The sequence below is a fragment of the Oncorhynchus kisutch genome, linkage group LG5, assembly GCF_002021735.2.
Source record: "Oncorhynchus kisutch isolate 150728-3 linkage group LG5, Okis_V2, whole genome shotgun sequence".
Lineage (NCBI taxonomy): Eukaryota > Metazoa > Chordata > Actinopteri > Salmoniformes > Salmonidae > Oncorhynchus > Oncorhynchus kisutch.
The window spans coordinates 682,602-704,724 of record NC_034178.2 but is presented as its reverse complement, the minus strand read 5'-3'; the positions used below and the strand labels follow the sequence as shown (position 1 = coordinate 704,724).

Sequence of the window (22,123 nt, the reverse complement as noted above, 5' to 3'; positions counted from 1 at the left end):
CCTAGTGTGCATCTCCATGATGCCAGATACTAAACTGACATTAATACCATACATGGCTTAACCTATAGAATGATATCCAATCCACAAATTGACCTCTGGAAGTCTAGAATCTTTATGACTTACCAGTTGGTATTCACACACCCTTCCACACACATTGTCGGACACAGAGGGTAGGCTAGGGTGTGAGACAGAAGGCTTTACGTATGGCTACGTACACACACACACACACACACATCGCTGCTCTCTGGTAGCTAAACAGCTACCATCTGCTCCTCCTAACAGATATGAGAACGGGATGGGAGAGGTCTAGAGGGGTGGACAGGAGAGGACGGGATGGGAGTGGACAGGAGAGGACGGGATGGGAGAGGTCTAGAGGAGTGGACAGGAGAGGACGGGATGGGAGAGGTCTAGAGGGGTGGACAGGAGAGGATGGGAGTGGACAGGAGAGGACGGGATGGGAGAGGTCTAGAGGAGTGGACAGGAGAGGACTGGATGGGAGAGGTCTAGAGGAGTGGACAGGATGGGAGAGGTCTAGAGGAGTGGACAGGAGAGGAGAGAATGGGATGGGAGAGGTCTAGAGGAGTGGACAGGAGAGGAGAGGACTGGATGGGAGAGGTCTAGAGGAGTGGACAGGAGAGGAGAGGACTGGATGAGAGAGGTCTAGAGGAGTGGACAGGAGAGGAGAGGATGGGATGGGAGAGGTCTAGAGGAGTGGACAGGAGAGGAGAGAATGGGATGGGAGAGGTCTAGAGGAGTGGACAGGAGAGGAGACGACGGGATGGGAGAGGTCTAGAGGAGTGGACAGGAGAGGACGGGATGGGAGAGGTCTAGAGGAGTGTACAGGAGAGGAGAGAATGGGATGGGAGAGGTCTAGAGGAGAGGAGAGGACTGGATGGGAGAGGTCTAGAGGAGTGGACAGGAGAGGAGAGGATGGGATGGGAGAGGTCTAGAGGAGTGGACAGGAGAGGACGGGATGGGAGAGGTCTAGAGGAGTGGACAGGAGAGGAGAGGATGGGATGGGAGAGGTCTAGAGGAGTGTACAGGAGAGGAGAGAATGGGATGGGAGAGGTCTAGAGGAGTGGACAGGAGAGGAGAGGATGGGATGGGAGAGGTCTAGAGGAGTGGACAGAGAGGAGAGGTCTAGAGGAGTGGACAGGAGAGGAGAGGAGTGGATGGGAGAGGCCTAGAGGAGTGGACAGGAGAGGAGAGGACGGGATGGGAGAGGTCTAGAGGAGTGGACAGGAGAGTAGAGAATGGGATGGGAGAGGTCTTGAGGAGTGGACAGGAGAGTAGAGAATGGGATGGGAGAGGTCTAGAGGAGTGGACAGGAGAGTAGAGAATGGGATGGGAGAGGTCTAGAGGAGTGGACAGGAGAGGAGAGGACGGGATGGGAGAGGTCTAGAGGAGTGGACAGGAGAGGAGAGGACGGGATGGGAGAGGTGCGAGAAAACTAAGGAAACTTTAGGATCTGTGTCTGTTCTGTTGAAGCCTCCAAAGACTAGGCCAACGCAGATTCAACAGGGGCAGTGTGTGAATAAAAGCCTACCTTAATTAAATGTGTTGGTGACAGTAGTCATTTGAATTGATTTGAATGAATTCAACAGGTATTTTTAATTAAGGAAAGGCTTAAGGCCTTAGTGATGACTCATCCAATCCTGCACCAGTCAGCCCCATCAATAGGCCACGCTAGGCTCTGTGCTTATTCGCTATTATAACCTTGTAATAATGTTATTATCAATGGACCGTTACCCTAATCCCACAGACCTTCTGACCTCTGTCAGTCATCACAAGCCCCTTAATGCATTCAGGACCAGTCTTCCCCCTCTACATCCATCTCTTTAATTTATTCAATTCAATTTAGTGGACTTTATTGTCATGGCAAGTTAAATTACTTACATTGTCAAAGTACACATATAACAACCATGGTGGGACTAACAGTAGTAATAGTGGTAGTGGTGGTGGTAGCAGTAGGGGTAATGATATGCGAGTAAGGGTTCTCTCTCACACACTCGTGATCTCTCACTCACTAACTCATTCTGTCTTTCTCTCCCGCTCCCTCATCCATCTCTTTAGCTCCCTCTTTGTCCCCCTTTCTCCTTTCTCCGTTCTCCTCCTTTCTCCCCCCCCCCCCCCCCCCTCATCTCTCCTTACCTCTCTCTTCACAGGCTGTGTTCTAACCAAGGCTATTTTATCTTAATCTACTGATCGTCTACCTACAGGGTGTTCTATGTGAATAGGACAGGGTCAGTAAAGGTCTTTTTTTGAGAGCTGCGTTGGACAACCATACTGATATGAATGACTGTACAGCAGCAGCGATTTACAGGCACCTCTGAAACAACAGCGTTTATCAGAAAGTTAGCGCAGGCATCTCTTTCTGTCTTCAAGATAACGCTGGCTCGGCTTCCTCTGTGCTCAAAAACAATCAGAAACGCGGCAGATCGAGGGGGAAATGGAAAGAGGGCCGGAGGGGGAGTTGTGATAATGCGAGTGCCAGCACTGAATACACAGCACCAACACCCGCTCTCTCCTCTTCGCTTGCTCCGACTGTGTGTGTGCGCTTGCATTTACATGCGTTTGAGCGAATAAAAGCAGAGCCTTGGACTGATTCAACTGCTGCAGAACAAAGATCGGCGACAGCAACTTGAAAGTAGCTGCAAAAGATGGTCGCTTCACTTTAACTCCTGCCTAAAGCTAAGCAATAATGGGTTTGGTCATTTGAAAAGGTTCCTTTTGTTTGCTGAAAAAGTTTTCTTCAGCATGATTGTGATATGATTTATTGGAAGGCCAATGAGGGTACACCTGGGTCCTCTGCACACCTACATGTACAGTGGCTTGAAGAAGTATTCACCCCCTTGGTATTTTTCCTATTTCCTACAACCTGGAATTAAAATAGATTTTTTGGGGGGGTTTATCATTTGATTTACACAACATGCTTTGAACACTTTGAAGATACAAAATATTTATTGTGAAATAAGAAATAAGACAAAAAAACAGAACTTGAGCGTGCATAACTATTCACCCCCCCAAAGTCAATACTTTGTAGAGCCACCTTTTGCAGCAAATAGAGCTGCAGTCCCTTGGCGTATGTCTCTATAAGCTTGGCACATCTAGCCACTGGGATTACTGCTCATTCTTCAAGGCAATACTGCTTCAGCTCCTTCAAGTTGGATGGGTTCTGCTGGTGAAGAGCAGTCTTTAAGTCATACCACAGATTCTCAATTGGATTCAGGTCTGGGCTTTGACTAGACCATTCCAAGACATTTAAATGTTTCCCCTTATACCACTCAAGTGTTGCTTTAGCAGTATGCTTATGGTCATTATCCACCGCCATGCTTCACTGTGGGGATGGTATTCTCAGGGTGATGAGAGGTGTTGGGTTTGCACCATTCATAGCGTTTTTCTTGATGGCCAAAAAGCTCCATTTTAGTCTCATCTGACCAGAGTACCTTATTCCATATGTTTGGGGAGTCTCCCACATGCGTTTTGGCAAACACCAAACGTGTTTGATAATTTTTTACTTTAAGCAATGGCTTTTTTCTGGACACTCTTCCATAAAGCCCAGCTCTGTGGAGTGTACAGCTTAAAGTGGTCCTATGGACAGATACTCCCAATCTCTGCTGTGGAGCTTTTCAGCTCCTTCAGGGTTGTCTTTGGTCTCTTTGTTGCCTCTCTGATTAATGCCCTCCTTGCCTGGTCTGTGAGTTTTGGTGGGCGGCCCTCTCTTGGCAGGTTTGGTATGGTGACATTCTTTCATTTTTTTAATAATGGATTTAATGGTACTCCGTGGGATGTTCAAAGTTTCTGATATTTCTTTATAACCCACCCCTGATCTGTACTTCTCCACAGCTTTGTCCCTGACCTGTTTGGCAAGATCCTTGGTCTTCATGGTGTCGCTTGCTTGGTGGTGCCCCTTCCTTAGTGGTGTTGCAGACTCTGGGGCATTTCAGAACATGTGTTTATATACTGAAATCATGTGACACTTAGATTGCACACAGGTGGACTTTATTTAACTAATTATGTGACTCTGTAGGTAATTGGTTGCACCAGATCTTATTTAGGGGCTTCATAGTAAAGGGTGAATACATACGCACACACCACTTTTCTGTTTTTAATTTTGTAGTAATAATTTGTAGTAATAAAGTAATTTTTTTCATTTCACTTCACCAATCTGGACTTTTTTGTGTATGTCCATTACATGAAATCCAAATAAAAATCCATGTAAATTACAGGTTTAATGCAACAAAATAGGAAAAACACCAAGGGGATGAATAGTTTTTTAGAGCACTGTAGTTTTAGCCCACTGACTAGGTCTAGGTCTGGGAGCTAACACAATTATTCAGTTCTCACGTAAGGTTGGGCTACTCATCACTCGAGCATAGTACACCGAACAACCTCCGCTTCTCACTCACTCACACACACACCCTCCAGCTCTGACCTCTCTTTGGAAGAGAAAGTGGTTACAAATTACTAAACACTGCATTTCTCAGAGGTCATATGACAGCAGAGGGGTCACATGCTGAGAAGGAAAACAGTCCTCCTCCACCTCCTGTCCCAGCTAGCACATAATGTTCTGAGAACCATATTTTCCTTAGAGCTTGGTGAGAGCGTGGTTGTCCCATGGTTATTTTGCATACAACCTTCCCACAACTTTCTGGGAATGTTATAGAATAGTTGCTTGGCTTTGGAACATCCTCAGCACATTTAAGGAACTTGACAAAATAATGTATTTTATTGGTATTTCATTACTTTAACAGAGTGTTTCCTAAAAATGTAAATCTGGTTAAATGTAATACATTTTTTGGTTATGTTCAAGGAACTTTCTCCAACTGGTTTGATATTGGGAATAGTTCAGAGAACGTTAAGAAACAACATTCTTCTGTGGGATTTTCCTCATTGTTCTACTTAACGTCATGTTCTCAGAACATTATGAAAACTTTCCATAAAACCACACGAAGACATTAGTAACGTTCAAAGAATGTCATTTAAAAATGTATACTTTTGGTTCTCAGTGTCAACAAAACTCTATCCTCTACCTTGTTAATTGTGTAAGGTGTGTTGGCCAATATTTGGCCACACCTGGTCTTAATGAGTGCTTGTTTCCTTTAAAATGGAGTCTGTTTGAAAATTAACAGCTTGTATGAGTAAAAAACATGGCATGCTAGATGCCTCCTGGTGGCGTAATGAACTAATTCCATAGTTAGAGAACAGAAGATCATAGGTTTGAATCACACTGATGCGGTGCCACAATAAAAAAAATTATGTGTTTGCATGGTTAATGTCAAAGTAAATACATTAACCATGTGTCCTATCTTTTGAAAAAGTTAACTTAAGCTAGCAGAGTTATTGCTGAAACATTCAGTGAACGTTTTAAGGAAGTTATAAAAAGACCTCCAAATATCCAATATATTCTGTTTCGGATTGTAAATAAAACCTCCCAGGAAAATGTCCAGGGGACCATAGTAAAACATTCCCAGAACAGGCTAAATGTCCAGGGGACCATAGTAAAACATTCCCAGAACAGGCTAAATGTCCAGGGGACCATAGTAAAACATTCCCAGAACAGGCTAAATGTCCAGGGGACCATAGTAAAACATTCCCAAAACAGGCTAAATGTCCAGGGGACCATAGTAAAACATTCCCAGAACAGGCTAAATGTCCAGGGGACCATAGTAAAACATTCCCAGAACAGGCTAAATGTCCAGGGGACCATAGTAAAACATTCCCAGAACAGGCTGATAGTTCAGGGGACCATAGTAAAACATTCCCAGAACAGGCTAAATGTCCAGGGGACCATAGTAAAACATTCCCAGAACAGGCTAAATGTTCAGAGGACCATAGTAAAACATTCCCAGAACAGGCTAAATGTTCAGAGGACCATAGTAAAACATTCCCAGAACAGGCTAAATGTCCAGGGGACAATAGTAAAACATTCCCAGAACAGGCTAAATGTCCAGGGGACCATAGTAAAACATTCCCAGAACAGGCTAAATGTCTATGGGACCATAGTAAAACATTCCCAGAACAAGCTAAATGTACACTTCCATTCTCAGAATGTTTAAAACTTTCCATTTTACTGGTTTCATTTCCAGAACCAACAGGTAACCAAAAACGTATGTTCTCACATCTTCCAAGGAACCAAATGTGCTATCTGGAGTGTCATCAACTCAAAGGAGATATGGGAGGATGGCACAGCTTAGTTTATTAGTCTCCTGAAGAGCTTCTATACAACTTTGTTTTTTCCCTGGCCGCTGCTTTCAGAAGATCCCTTCCTCCCCCTCATTTTCCAATCTGCCCGTGACTCCATGTCTTGCTGCGGAAGCAGAGGCCGGGAGTGTAATTCTTTGGGGGAGGAGTGTAATTCCCGAGCTTTAGACTCATGGAGACCATTCTCTCGACACAGACTTACATGTTAGCCATTTAGCTGACTTAAGTATGTTCAGCTAAGGTAAGGTAGCTACCTAGTAAAAGTGTGCGCGACAAGAGAGCCTAAAAAACTATTCAATGCTTGCTATAATTCAGCATCAGTGCAAAGTACATAGAGTCTGTGGTGTGTGTGTGTGTGCAGACAGGCGCATTGCCTCGAATGTTCAATTGTATCAAATTACAGCACATGCGGCGATACGGAAGGAATAACTCTTTCTTTGTGACAGCTAGATGTGATTATTCCATACGCAACGCATGAAACGATGTGAAAAACATTGTTCTTTGTAGGAAAATCTCTCCAATGAGGGATATCTGAGGATGTATCTCTCAATAAGGGCTTAGCCTCTATCTCTCTCTCCCGCTTTCTTTCTTTCTGTCCCTCCCCTCCCCCTACCTCCTGTCTTACCCCCCGCCCCCCTCTCTCTCTAACAGCCTGTCAGTCAGCAGCAGCTGTAGGGTCTGTCAAGGTGTCCGCTGACGGCCCTGTGTCTGAGGCAGCCGCAGTCTCTGCATCAAAAAGACAGCCGTGTTTGTGCCAAAGGTGAATAGGCTTCTGTTGGATCATCCCATCTTTCTCTCGCTCTCTTTCTGGGTGTGATGGTGATGTGTCCTCTATGTCTGATGGTGGAGTGTGTGTGTGTGTGTGATGGCTGTGCGGTAGCGTGGGGAGCTGCAGTTTGATGATATTAAATATTAAAAGGTTTCCATGAATAATGGAGTCTGACAGCTCGTCCCCAGTGTCTGCCTGCCTCTGCTGCCGCACACACACACATGGATGAGTGTGCGCTGTTCTACAAAGGCCACTCCCTGGTCTTTCTCTTCCTCTCCTTTTGTCCTGCTCTCTCTTCCTCTCTCTGTTATTGCTCCTGTCTTTTCTCCATCCATTCTCTGTTCCCTCCCCTCTCCAGAGACCATCCGTCCCTCTCAACCCCCTGTTCCCCCACGGGGTCCCTGTCCTGCAGCCTGTCTGTGTCAACCTCTCACACACCATCACACACACACACACACACACACACACACACACACACACACACACACACACACACACACACACACACACACACACACACACACACACACACACACACACACACACACAAAAACACACAAAAACACACACACACACACACACACACGGTTTCCAACCGTTGTCTGCACCATGTGAGAAAACACACAGGTAGTCTCATAACACATTCTCTCTGCTATCAGTCCTCATCTGTTGGTTGAGTTCTGCTATCAGTCCTCATCTGTTGGTTGAGTTCTGCTATCAGTCCTCATCTGTTGGTTGAGTTCTGCTATCAGTCCTCATCTGTTGGTTGAGCTCTGCTATCAGTCCTCATCTGTTGGTTGAGTTCTGCTATCAGTCCTCATCTGTTGGTTGAGCTCTGCTATCAGTCCTCATCTGTTGGTTGAGTTCTGCTATCCGTCCTCATCTGTTGGTTGAGCTCTGCTATCAGTCCTCATCTGTTGGTTGAGCACTGCTATCAGTCCTCATCTATTGGTTGAGCTCTGCTATCAGTCCTCATCTATTGTTGAGCTCTGCTATCAATCCTCATCTGTTGGTTGAGCTCTGCTATCAGTCTTCATCTATTGGTTGAGCTCTGCTATCAGTCCTCATCTGTTGGTTGAGCTCTGCTATCAGTCCTCATCTATTGGTTGAGCTCTGCTATCAGTCCTCATCTATTGGTTGAGCTCGCTATCAGTCCTCATCTGTTGGTTGAGCTCTGCTATCAGTCCTCATCTATTGGTTGAGCTCTGCTATCAGTCTTCATCTATTGGTTGAGCTCTGCTATCAGTCCTCATCTGTTGGTTGAGCTCTGCTATCAGTCCTCATCTATTGGTTGAGCTCTGCTATCAGTCATCATCTGTTGGTTGAGCTCTGCTATCAGTCCTCATCTATTGGTTGAGCTCGCTATCAGTCCTCATCTGTTGGTTGAGCTCTGCTATCAGTCCTCATCTATTGGTTGAGCTCTGCTATCAGTCCTCATCTATTGGTTGAGCTCTGCTATCAGTCCTCATCTGTTGGTTGAGCTCTGCTATCAGTCATCATCTGTTGGTTGAGCTCTGCTATCAGTCCTCATCTATTGGTTGAGCTCGCTATCAGTCCTCATCTGTTGGTTGAGCTCTGCTATCAGTCCTCATCTATTGGTTGAGCTCTGCTATCAGTCCTCATCTATTGGTTGAGCTCTGCTATCAGTCCTCATCTATTGGTTGAGCTCTGCTATCAGTCCTCATCTATTGGTTGAGCTCTGCTATCAGTCCTCATCTATTGGTTGAGCTCTGCTATCAGTCCTCATCTGTTGGTTGAGCTCTGCTATCAGTCCTCATTACTCTGTCAACATCTTAACAAGAACCAAAGTGTTACGCGCTCAAATAAGACAGGTCGTGAACAATGTGAGAAAAATGAAAGCTTTTCTATTTACAACAAATATACAGTCAAATTCTAAATGTTCCTTTATATAAACCTTGGTCTAACTAGCATAATGTGAGGGATGGGTCTCTGTTAGAGGTGTAGATGGTTGGCAGTAACTACCTTTGCCAGTTTGAGATGTAGGTTGAGGATGTTAAACATGGACGGTGAGAAGAGAAAGAGAGCGAGTTAAAGAGAGGGAGGTAAAGAAAGAGACAGTTAAATTAGGCAGATTCATATGTTGCTGAGGAGGAAAGGACGAGGATTAGACCTTCCAGATTCACAAACTTCAGCTCTCTCTCTCTCTCTCCTCTTCTTCTTCTCCGCATAATCTGATTCCACAGCCACGCCGCCGGGGTAATCTCTCAGAGACAATTTCCCAGCAGCCCTCCTCTCCTTTCTCCTCTCCCTCCCCTCCCCCCGCTCTTCCTCTCTTTTGTCAGAGAAAGAGAGAGCCAGGCTGCATAACAAGGTGCTGTGTTTACCAGGCTGCATAACAAGGTGCTGTGTTTACCAGGCTGCATAACAAGGTGCTGTGTTTACCAGGCTGCATAACAAGGTGCTGTGTTTACCAGGCTGCATAACAAGGTGCTGTGTTTACCAGGCTGCATAACAAGGTGCTGTGTTTACCAGGCTGCATAACAAGGTGCTGTGTTTACCAGGCTGCATAACAAGGTGCTGTGTTTACCAGGCTGTCTGCTTATCAGAGGATCTCTAGCAAGAAAAAAACAATGATATTAGACTGGCTGCACACGGAGAGGGTGCTCCTGTCCCGCTGACGAGTGGCAAGGGGAGGTTGTGTGTGTGTGTGTGTGTGTGTGTGTGTGTGTGTGTGTGTGTGTGTGTGTGTGTGTGTGTGTGTGTGTGTGTGTGTGTGTGTGTGTGTGTGTGTGTGTGTGTGTGTGTGTGTGTGTGTGTGTGTGTGTGTGTGTGTGTGAGAGAGAGAGAGAGAGAGAGAGAGAGAGATGGAACAGCGACCTGACGCCAGCCAGCGCCTGTCCTCATTATCCTCTGGAGGCACAGCGACCGACAGTGCCATGTTAATGCAGGTCACGCCCGACACACGCGCGCACACACGCGCACACACACGCACACACACACACACACACCACAACCCCAGAATACATAAACATGCACATTGACACATACATACACGCTCCCTCTCCAGGGCCCCAGAGTAGGCTATGCACGCATGCATACGCACAGGTGTTTGGTCTGGGCTTGATGAGCCCCCTGAGGATATGCAGCGGAGTGTGTGGAGGGTGGGGAAGTTGCTTGAAAAGTCTGAAATGTGAAACCTCATTCCAGTGGCAGAACCCTTTGATCCCCTCTGACCTCTCTCAGCCCATGTTAACTCCTACACTGCTCATTGAGTTCTGCACTGCAGCTGACCTCTGTCCTCTCTCAGCCCATGTTAACCCCTACACTGCTCATTGAGTTCTGCACTGCAGCTGACCTCTGTCCTCTCTCAGCCCATGTTAACCCCTACACTGCTCATTGGGTTCTGCACTGCAGTTGACCTCTGCTACAGCCTCTCCAACCTAATGTGTGTGTGTTTGTGTATCTGGGGAGATGGATAAAAGCAGAAGACATTTCCATCTCATGTGAATGAATAAAGTATATCTTAAAACCCACCTGACCTCATGTCTCCTCTCTCTCATCTCAACCCACCTGACCTCATGTCTCCTCTCTCTCATCTCAACCCACCTGACCTCATGTCTCATCTCTCTCAACTCAACCCACCTGACCTCATATCTCCTCTCTCAACTCAACCCACCTGACCTCATGTCTCCTCTCTCAACTCAACACACCTGACCTCATTTCTCCTCTCTCTCATCTCAACCCACCTGACCTCATGTCTCCTCTCTCAACTCAACACACCTGACCTCATGTTTCCTCTCTCTCAACTCAACCCACCTGACCTCATGTCTCCTCTCTCAACTCAACCCACCTGACCTCATGTCTCCTCTCTCTCATCTCAACCCACCTGACCTCATGTCTCCTCTCTCAACTCAACCCACCTGACCTCATGTCTCCTCTCTCTCATCTCAACCCACCTGACCTCATGTCTCCTCTCTCAACTCAACCCACCTGACCTCATGTCTCCTCTCTCTCATCTCAACCCACCTGACCTCATGTCTCCTCTCTCATCTCAACCCACCTGACCTCATGTCTCCTCTCTCAACTCTATACACCTGACCTCATGTCTCCTCTCTCTCAACTCAACCCACCTGACATCATGTCTCCTCTCTCAACTCAACCCACCTGACCTCATGTCTCCTCTCTCTCACTGAACACACCAGACCTCATGTCTCGTCTCTCATCTCATCTCAACCCACCTGACCTCATGTCTCCTCTCTCAACTCAACCCACCTGACCTCATGTCTCCTCTCTCTCAACTCAACCCACCTGACCTCATGTCTCCTCTCTCTCAACTCTATACACCTGACCTCATGTCTCCTCTCTCTCAACTCAACCCACCTGACCTCAAGTCTCCTCTCTCTCAACTCAACCCACCTGACCTCATGTCTCCTCTCTCAACTCAACCCACCTGACCTCATATCTCCTCTCTCAACTCCACCCACCTGACCTCATGTCTCCTCTCTCTCAACTCAACCCACCTGACCTCATGTCTCCTCTCTCAACTCTATACACCTGACCTCACGTCTCCTCTCTCTCATCTCAACCCACCTGACCTCACGTCTCCTCTCTCTCAACTCAACCCACCTGGCCTCACGTCTCCTCTCTCTCAACTCAACCCACCTGACCTCATGTCTCCTCTCTCAACTCTATACACCTGACCTCACGTCTCCTCTCTCTCAACTCAACTCAACCCACCTGACCTCATGTCTCCTCTCTCTCAACTCAACCCACCTGACCTAATTTCTCCTCTCTCTCATCTCAACCCACCTGACCTCATGTCTCCTCTCTCAACTCTATACACCTGACCTCATGTCTCCTCTCTCTCATCTCAACCCACCTGACATCATGTCTCCTCTCTCAACTCAACCCACCTGACCTCATGTCTCCTCTCTCTCACTGAACACACCAGACCTCATGTCTCGTCTCTCATCTCATCTCAACCCACCTGACCTCATGTCTCCTCTCTCAACTCAACCCACCTGACCTCATGTCTCCTCTCTCTCAACTCAACCCACCTGACCTCATGTCTCCTCTCTCTCAACTCTATACACCTGACCTCATGTCTCCTCTCTCTCAACTCAACCCACCTGACCTCAAGTCTCCTCTCTCTCAACTCAACCCACCTGACCTCATGTCTCCTCTCTCAACTCAACCCACCTGACCTCATATCTCCTCTCTCAACTCCACCCACCTGACCTCATGTCTCCTCTCTCTCAACTCAACCCACCTGACCTCATGTCTCCTCTCTCTCAACTCAACCCACCTGACCTCATTTCACCTCTCTCTCAACTCAACCCACCTGACCTCATGTCTCCTCTCTCAACTCAACCCACCTGACCTCATGTCTCCTCTCTCAACTCTATACACCTGACCTCATGTCTCCTCTCTCAACTCAACCCACCTGACCTCATGTCTCCTCTCTCAACTCTATACACCTGACCTCATGTCTCCTCTCTCAACTCAACCCACCTGACCTCATGTCTCCTCTCTCAACTCTATACACCTGACCTCATGTCTCCTCTCTCTCAACTCAACCCACCTGACCTCATGTCTCCTCTCTCTCAACTCAACCCACCTGACCTCATGTCTCCTCTCTCAACTCTATACACCTGACCTCACGTCTCCTCTCTCTCAACTCAACCCACCTGACCTCATGTCTCCTCTCTCTCAACTCAACCCACCTGACCTCATTTCTCCTCTCTCTCATCTCAACCCACCTGACCTCATGTCTCCTCTCTCAACTCCATACACCTGGCCTCATGTCTCCTCTCTCTCAACTCAACCCACCTGACCTCATGTCTCCTCTCTCTCATCTCAACCCACCTGACATCATGTCTCGTCTCTCAACTCAACCCACGTGACCTCATGTCTCCTCTCTCTCACTGAACACACCAGACCTCATGTCTCATCTCTCATCTCAACCCACCTGACCTCATATCTCCTCTCTCAACTCAACCCACCTGACCTCATGTCTCCTCTCTCTCAACTCAACCCACCTGACCTCATGTCTCCTCTCTCTCAACTCTATACACCTGACCTCATGTCCCCTCTCTCTCAACTCAACCCACCTGACCTCAAGTCTCCTCTCTCTCAACTCAACCCACCTGACCTCATGTCTCCTCTCTCAACTCAACCCACCTGACCTCATATCTCCTCTCTCAACTCAACCCACCTGACCTCATGTCTCCTCTCTCTCAACTCAACCCACCTGACCTCATGTCTCCTCTCTCTCAACTCTATACACCTGACCTCATGTCTCCTCTCTCTCATCTCAACCCAGCTGACCTCACGTCTCCTCTCTCAACTCTATACACCTGACCTCATGTCTCCTCTCTCTCAACTCTATACACCTGACCTCATGTTTCCTCTCTCTCAACTCAACCCACCTGACCTCATGTCTCCTCTCTCAACTCAACCCACCTGACCTCATATCTCCTCTCTCAACTCCACCCACCTGACCTCATGTCTCCTCTCTCTCAACTCAACCCACCTGACCTCATGTCTCCTCTCTCAACTCTATACACCTGACCTCACGTCTCCTCTCTCTCATCTCAACCCACCTGACCTCACGTCTCCTCTCTCTCAACTCAACCCACCTGGCCTCACGTCTCCTCTCTCTCAACTCAACCCACCTGACCTCATGTCTCCTCTCTCAACTCTATACACCTGACCTCACGTCTCCTCTCTCTCAACTCAACTCAACCCACCTGACCTCATGTCTCCTCTCTCTCAACTCAACCCACCTGACCTAATTTCTCCTCTCTCTCATCTCAACCCACCTGACCTCATGTCTCCTCTCTCAACTCTATACACCTGACCTCATGTCTCCTCTCTCTCATCTCAACCCACCTGACATCATGTCTCCTCTCTCAACTCAACCCACCTGACCTCATGTCTCCTCTCTCTCACTGAACACACCAGACCTCATGTCTCGTCTCTCATCTCATCTCAACCCACCTGACCTCATGTCTCCTCTCTCAACTCAACCCACCTGACCTCATGTCTCCTCTCTCTCAACTCAACCCACCTGACCTCATGTCTCCTCTCTCTCAACTCTATACACCTGACCTCATGTCTCCTCTCTCTCAACTCAACCCACCTGACCTCAAGTCTCCTCTCTCTCAACTCAACCCACCTGACCTCATGTCTCCTCTCTCAACTCAACCCACCTGACCTCATATCTCCTCTCTCAACTCCACCCACCTGACCTCATGTCTCCTCTCTCTCAACTCAACCCACCTGACCTCATGTCTCCTCTCTCTCAACTCAACCCACCTGACCTCATTTCACCTCTCTCTCAACTCAACCCACCTGACCTCATGTCTCCTCTCTCAACTCAACCCACCTGACCTCATGTCTCCTCTCTCAACTCTATACACCTGACCTCATGTCTCCTCTCTCAACTCAACCCACCTGACCTCATGTCTCCTCTCTCAACTCTATACACCTGACCTCATGTCTCCTCTCTCTCAACTCAACCCACCTGACCTCATGTCTCCTCTCTCTCAACTCAACCCACCTGACCTCATGTCTCCTCTCTCAACTCTATACACCTGACCTCACGTCTCCTCTCTCTCAACTCAACCCACCTGACCTCACGTCTCCTCTCTCTCAACTCAACCCACCTGACCTCATGTCTCCTCTCTCAACTCTATACACCTGACCTCACGTCTCCTCTCTCTCAACTCAACCCACCTGACCTCATGTCTCCTCTCTCTCAACTCAACCCACCTGACCTCATTTCTCCTCTCTCTCATCTCAACCCACCTGACCTCATGTCTCCTCTCTCAACTCTATACACCTGGCCTCATGTCTCCTCTCTCTCAACTCAACCCACCTGACCTCATGTCTCCTCTCTCTCATCTCAACCCACCTGACATCATGTCTCGTCTCTCAACTCAACCCACGTGACCTCATGTCTCCTCTCTCTCACTGAACACACCAGACCTCATGTCTCATCTCTCATCTCAACCCACCTGACCTCATATCTCCTCTCTCAACTCAACCCACCTGACCTCATGTCTCCTCTCTCTCAACTCAACCCACCTGACCTCATGTCTCCTCTCTCTCAACTCTATACACCTGACCTCATGTCCCCTCTCTCTCAACTCAACCCACCTGACCTCAAGTCTCCTCTCTCTCAACTCAACCCACCTGACCTCATGTCTCCTCTCTCAACTCAACCCACCTGACCTCATATCTCCTCTCTCAACTCAACCCACCTGACCTCATGTCTCCTCTCTCTCAACTCAACCCACCTGACCTCATGTCTCCTCTCTCTCAACTCTATACACCTGACCTCATGTCTCCTCTCTCTCATCTCAACCCAGCTGACCTCACGTCTCCTCTCTCAACTCTATACACCTGACCTCATGTCTCCTCTCTCTCAACTCTATACACCTGACCTCATGTTTCCTCTCTCTCAACTCAACCCACCTGACCTCATGTCTCCTCTCTCTCAACTCAACCCACCTGACCTCATGTCTCCTCTCTCTCAACTCAACCCACCTGACCTCATGTCTCCTCTCTCAACTCTATACACCTGACCTCATGTCTCCTCTCTCTCAAATCAACCCACCTGACCTCATGTCTCCTCTCTCTCAACTCAACCCACCTGACCTCATGTCTCCTCTCTCAACTCTATACACCTGACCTCACGTCTCCTCTCTCTCAACTCAACCCACCTGACCTCACGTCTCCTCTCTCTCAACTCAACCCACCTGACCTCATGTCTCCTCTCTCAACTCTATACACCTGACCTCACGTCTCCTCTCTCTCAACTCAACCCACCTGACATCATGTCTCCTCTCTCAACTCAACCCACCTGACCTCATGTCTCCTCTCTCTCACTGAACACACCAGACCTCATGTCTCGTCTCTCATCTCATCTCAACCCACCTGACCTCATGTCTCCTCTCTCAACTCAACCCACCTGACCTCATGTCTCCTCTCTCTCAACTCAACCCACCTGACCTCATGTCTCCTCTCTCTCAACTCAACCCACCTGACCTCATGTCTCCTCTCTCTCAACTCAACCCACCTGACCTCAAGTCTCCTCTCTCTCAACTCAACCCACCTGACCTCATGTCTCCTCTCTCAACTCAACCCACCTGACCTCATATCTCCTCTCTCAACTCCACCCACCTGACCTCATGTCTCCTCTCTCTCAACTCAACCCACCTGACCTCATGTCTCCTCTCTCAACTCTATACACCTGACCTCACGTCTCCTCTCTCTCATCTCAACCCACCTGACCTCACGTCTCCTCTCTCTCAACTCAACCCACCTGGCCTCACGTCTCCTCTCTCTCAACTCAACCCACCTGACCTCATGTCTCCTCTCTCAACTCTATACACCTGACCTCACGTCTCCTCTCTCTCAACTCAACTCAACCCACCTGACCTCATGTCTCCTCTCTCTCAACTCAACCCACCTGACCTCATTTCACCTCTCTCTCAACTCAACCCACCTGACCTCATGTCTCCTCTCTCAACTCAACCCACCTGACCTCATGTCTCCTCTCTCAACTCTATACACCTGACCTCATGTCTCCTCTCTCAACTCAACCCACCTGACCTCATGTCTCCTCTCTCAACTCTATACACCTGACCTCATGTCTCCTCTCTCTCAACTCAACCCACCTGACCTCATGTCTCCTCTCTCTCAACTCAACCCACCTGACCTCATGTCTCCTCTCTCTCAACTCAACCCACCTGACCTCATGTCTCCTCTCTCAACTCTATACACCTGACCTCACGTCTCCTCTCTCTCAACTCAACCCACCTGACCTCACGTCTCCTCTCTCTCAACTCAACCCACCTGACCTCATGTCTCCTCTCTCAACTCTATACACCTGACCTCACGTCTCCTCTCTCTCAACTCAACCCACCTGACCTCATGTCTCCTCTCTCTCAACTCAACCCACCTGACCTCATTTCTCCTCTCTCTCATCTCAACCCACCTGACCTCATGTCTCCTCTCTCAACTCTATACACCTGGCCTCATGTCTCCTCTCTCTCAACTCAACCCACCTGACCTCATGTCTCCTCTCTCTCTCATCTCAACCCACCTGACATCATGTCTCGTCTCTCAACTCAACCCACGTGACCTCATGTCTCCTCTCTCTCACTGAACACACCAGACCTCATGTCTCATCTCTCATCTCAACCCACCTGACCTCATATCTCCTCTCTCAACTCAACCCACCTGACCTCATGTCTCCTCTCTCTCAACTCAACCCACCTGACCTCATGTCTCCTCTCTCTCAACTCTATACACCTGACCTCATGTCCCCTCTCTCTCAACTCAACCCACCTGACCTCAAGTCTCCTCTCTCTCAACTCAACCCACCTGACCTCATGTCTCCTCTCTCAACTCAACCCACCTGACCTCATATCTCCTCTCTCAACTCAACCCACCTGACCTCATGTCTCCTCTCTCTCAACTCAACCCACCTGACCTCATGTCTCCTCTCTCTCAACTCTATACACCTGACCTCATGTCTCCTCTCTCTCATCTCAACCCAGCTGACCTCACGTCTCCTCTCTCAACTCTATACACCTGACCTCATGTCTCCTCTCTCTCAACTCTATACACCTGACCTCATGTTTCCTCTCTCTCAACTCAACCCACCTGACCTCATGTCTCCTCTCTCTCAACTCAACCCACCTGACCTCATGTCTCCTCTCTCTCAACTCAACCCACCTGACCTCATGTCTCCTCTCTCAACTCTATACACCTGACCTCATGTCTCCTCTCTCTCAAATCAACCCACCTGACCTCATGTCTCCTCTCTCTCAACTCAACCCACCTGACCTCATGTCTCCTCTCTCAACTCTATACACCTGACCTCACGTCTCCTCTCTCTCAACTCAACCCACCTGACCTCACGTCTCCTCTCTCTCAACTCAACCCACCTGACCTCATGTCTCCTCTCTCAACTCTATACACCTGACCTCACGTCTCCTCTCTCTCAACTCAACCCACCTGACCTCATGTCTCCTCTCTCAACTCTATACACCTGACCTCACGTCTCCTCTCTCAACTCAACCCACCTGACCTCACGTCTCCTCTCTCTCAACTCAACCCACCTGGCCTCACGTCTCCTCTCTCTCAACTCAACCCACCTGACCTCATGTCTCCTCTCTCAACTCTATACACCTGACCTCACGTCTCCTCTCTCTCAACTCAACCCACCTGACCTCATGTCTCCTCTCTCTCAACTCCACCCACCTGACCTCATGTCTCCTCTCTCTCAACTCAACCCACCTGACCTCATGTCTCCTCTCTCTCAACTCAACCCACCTGACCTCATTTCACCTCTCTCTCAACTCAACCCACCTGACCTCATGTCTCCTCTCTCAACTCAACCCACCTGACCTCATGTCTCCTCTCTCAACTCTATACACCTGACCTCATGTCTCCTCTCTCAACTCAACCCACCTGACCTCATGTCTCCTCTCTCAACTCTATACACCTGACCTCATGTCTCCTCTCTCTCAACTCAACCCACCTGACCTCATGTCTCCTCTCTCTCAACTCAACCCACCTGACCTCATGTCTCCTCTCTCAACTCTATACACCTGACCTCACGTCTCCTCTCTCTCAACTCAACCCACCTGACCTCATGCCTCCTCTCTCAACTCTATACACCTGACCTCACGTCTCCTCTCTCTCAACTCAACCCACCTGACCTCATGTCTCCTCTCTCTCAACTCAACCCACCTGACCTCATTTCTCCTCTCTCTCATCTCAACCCACCTGACCTCATGTCTCCTCTCTCAACTCTATACACCTGGCCTCATGTCTCCTCTCTCTCAACTCAACCCACCTGACCTCATGTCTCCTCTCTCTCATCTCAACCCACCTGACATCATGTCTCGTCTCTCAACTCAACCCACGTGACCTCATGTCTCCTCTCTCTCACTGAACACACCAGACCTCATGTCTCGTCTCTCATCTCAACCCACCTGACCTCATATCTCCTCTCTCAACTCAACCCACCTGACCTCATGTCTCCTCTCTCTCAACTCAACCCACCTGACCTCATGTCTCCTCTCTCTCAACTCTATACACCTGACCTCATGTCCCCTCTCTCTCAACTCAACCCACCTGACCTCAAGTCTCCTCTCTCTCAACTCAACCCACCTGACCTCATGACTCCTCTCTCAACTCAACCCACCTGACCTCATATCTCCTCTCTCAACTCAACCCACCTGACCTCATGTCTCCTCTCTCTCAACTCAACCCACCTGACCTCATGTCTCCTCTCTCTCAACTCTATACCCCTGACCTCATGTCTCCTCTCTCTCATCTCAACCCAGCTGACCTCATGTCTCCTCTCTCAACTCTATACACCTGACCTCATGTCTCCTCTCTCTCCTCTATACACCTGACCTCATGTTTCCTCTCTCTCAACTCAACCCACCTGACCTCATGTCTCCTCTCTCTCAACTCAACCCATCTGACCTCATGTCTCCTCTCTCTCAACTCAACCCACCTGACCTCATGTCTCCTCTCTCAACTCTATACACCTGACCTCATGTCTCCTCTCTCTCAAATCAACCCACCTGACCTCATGTCTCCTCTCTCTCAACTCAACCCACCTGACCTCATGTCTCCTCTCTCTCAACTCAACCCACCTGACCTCACGTCTCCTCTCTCTCAACTCAACCCACCTGACCTCACGTCTCCTCTCTCTCAACTCAACCCACCTGACCTCATGTCTCCTCTCTCAACTCTATACACCTGACCTCACGTCTCCTCTCTCTCAACTCAACCCCACCTGACCTCATGTCTCCTCTCTCAACTCTATACACCTGACCTCACGTCTCCTCTCTCTCAACTCAACCCACCTGACCTCACGTCTCCTCTCTCTCAACTCAACCCACCTGGCCTCACGTCTCCTCTCTCTCAACTCAACCCACCTGACCTCATGTCTCCTCTCTCAACTATATACACCTGACCTCACGTCTCCTCTCTCTCAACTCAACCCACCTGACCTCATGTCTCCTCTCTCTCAACTCAACCCACCTGACCTAATTTCTCCTCTCTCTCATCTCAACCCACCTGATCTCATGTCTCCTCTCTCAACTCTATACACCTGGCCTCATGTCTCCTCTCTCTCATCTCAACCCACCTGACATCATGTCTCCTCTCTCAACTCAACCCACCTGACCTCATGTCTCCTCTCTCTCATCTCAACCCACCTGACATCATGTCTCGTCTCTCAACTCAACCCACGTGACCTCATGTCTCCTCTCTCTCACTGAACACACCAGACCTCATGTCTCGTCTCTCATCTCAACCCACCTGACCTCACGTCTCCTCTCTCTCAACTCAACCCACCTGGCCTCACGTCTCCTCTCTCTCAACTCAACCCACCTGACCTCATGTCTCCTCTCTCAACTATATACACCTGACCTCACGTCTCCTCTCTCTCAACTCAACCCACCTGACCTCATGTCTCCTCTCTCTCAACTCAACCCACCTGACCTAATTTCTCCTCTCTCTCATCTCAACCCACCTGATCTCATGTCTCCTCTCTCAACTCTATACACCTGGCCTCATGTCTCCTCTCTCTCATCTCAACCCACCTGACATCATGTCTCCTCTCTCAACTCAACCCACCTGACCTCATGTCTCCTCTCTCTCATCTCAACCCACCTGACATCATGTCTCGTCTCTCAACTCAACCCACGTGACCTCACGTCTCCTCTCTCTCAACTCAACCCACCTGGCCCCACGTCTCCTCTCTCTCAACTCAACCCACCTGACCTCATGTCTCCTCTCTCAACTATATACACCTGACCTCACGTCTCCTCTCTCTCAACTCAACCCACCTGACCTCATGTCTCCTCTCTCTCAACTCAACCCACCTGACCTAATTTCTCCTCTCTCTCATCTCAACCCACCTGATCTCATGTCTCCTCTCTCAACTCTATACACCTGGCCTCATGTCTCCTCTCTCTCATCTCAACCCACCTGACATCATGTCTCCTCTCTCAACTCAACCCACCTGACCTCATGTCTCCTCTCTCTCATCTCAACCCACCTGACATCATGTCTCGTCTCTCAACTCAACCCACGTGACCTCATGTCTCCTCTCTCTCACTGAACACACCAGACCTCATGTCTCGTCTCTCATCTCAACCCACCTGACCTCATATCTCCTCTCTCAACTCAACCCACCTGACCTCATGTCTCCTCTCTCTCAACTCAACCCACCTGACCTCATGTCTCCTCTCTCTCTACTCTATACACCTGACCTCATGTCCCCTCTCTCTCAACTCAACCCACCTGACCTCAAGTCTCCTCTCTCTCAACTCAACCCACCTGACCTCATGTCTCCTCTCTCAACTCAACCCACCTGACCTCATATCTCCTCTATCAACTCAACCCACCTGACCTCATGTCTCCTCTCTCTCAACTCAACCCACCTGACCTCATGTCTCCTCTCTCTCAACTCAACCCACCTGACCTCACGTCTCCTCTCTCTCAACTCAACCCACCTGACCTCATGTCTCCTCTCTCAACTCAACCCACCTGACCTCATGTCTCCTCTCTCTCAACTCAACCCACCTGACCTCATGTCTCCTCTCTCAACTCTATACACCTGACCTCACGTCTCCTCTCTCTCAACTCAACCCACCTGACCTCATGTCTCCTCTCTCTCAACTCTATACACCTGACCTCATGTCTCCTCTCTCTCAACTCAACCCACCTGACCTCAAGTCTCCTCTCTCTCAACTCAACCCACCTGACCTCATGTCTCCTCTCTCAACTCAACCCACCTGACCTCATATCTCCTCTCTCAACTGCACCCACCTGACCTCATGTCTCCTCTCTCTCAACTCAACCCACCTGACCTCATGTCTCCTCTCTCAACTCTATACACCTGACCTCACGTCTCCTCTCTCTCATCTCAACCCACCTGACCTCACGTCTCCTCTCTCTCAACTCAACCCACCTGGCCTCACGTCTCCTCTCTCTCAACTCAACCCACCTGACCTCATGTCTCCTCTCTCAACTCTATACACCTGACCTCACGTCTCCTCTCTCTCAACTCAACTCAACCCACCTGACCTCATGTCAACTCTCTCTCAACTCAACCCACCTGACCTAATTTCTCCTCTCTCTCATCTCAAC

General features: G+C 49.0%; 1 protein-coding gene across 1 annotated transcript in view; it reads right to left on the bottom strand.

The window, feature by feature from the left end:
* The window catches only part of LOC116374070 (inactive dual specificity phosphatase 27-like), a 168,559-nt gene that overhangs the window by 117 nt on the left and 146,319 nt on the right, over positions 1 to 22,123 (bottom strand).